Source organism: Nannospalax galili, unplaced genomic scaffold (assembly GCF_000622305.1).
Source record: "Nannospalax galili isolate Female #2095 unplaced genomic scaffold, S.galili_v1.0 scaffold875, whole genome shotgun sequence".
Classification (NCBI taxonomy): domain Eukaryota; kingdom Metazoa; phylum Chordata; class Mammalia; order Rodentia; family Spalacidae; genus Nannospalax; species Nannospalax galili.
The window spans coordinates 3,224,343-3,226,796 of NW_008337059.1; the positions used below are offsets into that span (position 1 = coordinate 3,224,343).

The 2,454-nt window shown below is 39.1% G+C and overlaps 1 pseudogene; it reads left to right on the forward strand.

Annotated features, from left to right (window-relative positions):
* The first annotated feature begins 1,250 nt into the window (after positions 1-1,250).
* Positions 1,251-2,221, forward strand: LOC103733208 (annotated as a pseudogene).
* The last annotated feature ends 233 nt before the right edge of the window (positions 2,222-2,454 follow it).

The window sequence follows — 2,454 nt, forward strand, 5'->3', positions numbered from 1 at the left end:
GCCTATAACTCCAGTTCCTGAGGCTCCAACGTCCTCTTCTGTTCTCCATGGGCACTGCACTATGCAGGTGCACTTACACACATGCACACAAAACATTCATACCCATAAAATAAAAATAAAAAAAAATTTAAAAAGATTTCCCCCAAAATTCTACACCTCATTTTAAAACAACTCCCAATATAACTTAGAAGCAATTTTGATGTAGGAGGTGAAAATTTTGAAAATATAAAATATCGATGAAAGAAATTTAAGAAGATAGAAATAAATGAAAAGGTATTCTACGTTCATAGATTAGAAGGATTGAAAAAAATTCTAGAAATAAGAAGCAATCTGGGTCACCCTAGGACTGACTGAGAAGCAATCTGGGTCACCCTAGGACTGACTAGAACTGTTTAAATACAATACTAAGGCATGATTCCTGGAAGAAATAATTGGCAGTTGACAGCCTGGGCTTTGTTAAAACCCCAAACGATTTTTGACAAAGGTGCCAAAGACATGCGGTGGAAAAAAGGAACCAATTCAACAAATGATGCTGGCAAAACTGGATTTCCATCTGCAAAGAATAAAATCAGATCCATGTGTTTGACCCTGTACAAAAATCAACTCAAAGTAGATCAAAGACCTTAATTTAGAACTTGAAACACACAGGGCGTGGTGGTGCACACCTTTAATCCCAGCACTTGGGAGGCAGAGGTAGGTGGATCTCTGTGAGGTCAAGGCCAGCCTGGTCTACATAGTGAGTTCCAGGACAGCTGGGGCTACAGGGAGACCCTGTCTCAAAAAGACCAAAAAAAAAAAAAACAAAAAACACACACCCTGAAACGCTAAAACTGCTAGAGGAAAACCTTGGGAATGCACCTCAAGATACAGGTGTAGGCAAGACGCTCTAACAGCAGAGGAACTAGCCCCAGAATCAACAGATATGACTATGACTACATGAAATTAAAAAGTTTCCACACAGTGAAAGAAACTTTCAGCAGTGCAAACAGACAGGCACAGAATAGAGAAATCTTTACCAGGTAAATATCCAACAGGATTAGTATCTAGACTATACAAAGAACGGCAAAAACAAAACAAAAACAAAAACCCCGTCAATCAACAAATGGATTAATGAAATGAACAGACAATTCTCAAAGGAAGAAAAACAAATGGTCAGTATTAAAAAAAAAAAAAAAACTTCAATATCCATCCCTAGCCATCAGGGAAATGCAAATTAAAACTACTTTGACCTTTCTGCCTCCGCTGCCGCCATGGCGCCCGTGAAAAAGCTTGTGGTGAAGGGGGGTAAAAAAAAGAAGCAGGATTTACCAGAAGGGCAGATAGCAGGGAATGGATGGGGGTGCTGACAGCACAGTGGACAGTGACAGGGATAACAGAGTATGGAGGCTCTAGTGGGAGAGGAAGGCTGTCTACCTGACGAGTTTGTATTCATGCTCAGATGCTGAGGAGCTCAGAAGGTGGGTGACTGTGACCAGTGATAGTCATGTATATAGAGATTAGAAATGCATGTGAAAACGTCTCAATGTCAAGAGCCCTGAAATGAATTTTTCTGTATGAAACTGTGTGTTTTGACAACGCAGTGGAGATCTTTTTTAAACGTTGGAACCTCATTTAATTTTATGTCTTATAGAGTTTATAATGAGTAAAAGATTATATAAGCGTAATAATTCATCTGTAAACCTAGAAATGTACAGCCAATTTTGAAAGAGATGTACCCTAGCTCAGAAAAATGTTATTGAATAGGTTAATGCTGTTGTAATGAAATGCTTCTTTTAATTAAAAAAAAAAAAATTCATTAAACCTGTTAAAATCTAAAAAAAAAGAAGCAGGTTTTGAAGTTCACCCTCGACTGCACCCACCCTGTAGAAGACGGGATCATGGATGCTGCCAACTTTGAGCAGTTTCTCCAGGAGAGAATCAAAGTGAACGGGAAGGCTGGGAACCTCGGCGGAGGGGTCGTCACCATCGAAAGGAGCAAGAGCGAGATCACCGTCACCTCTGAGGTGGTGCCTTTTTCTGAAAGGTATTTGAAATATCTCACCAAAAAATATTTGAAGAATGATCTATGTGATTGGTTACAAGTAGTAGCTAACAGCAGAGAGAGCTGTGAATTACGGATTACTTCCAGATTAACCAGGATGAAGAGGAGGAGGAGGATGAGGATTAAAACGCATTGATCTGGAATATTTTTTATGAATTCATGAATAAAATTTAGGAACAACAAAAAAAAAAAAACCAAAAAACTACTTTGAGATAGCACTACACAGGCCAGAATGGCTAACATTAAGACAAATGACCAGAAATGCTGGAGGTGGGGGGAGATGTGGAGAGAGGAAAAAATTTTATTCACTGCTGGTGGGAGTGCTATCTAGTACAGACACTATGGAAATCAATATGGATATTTCTCAAAAATTAAAAATAAGTGCCATATGCCTCAGTTACACCACTCTGGAG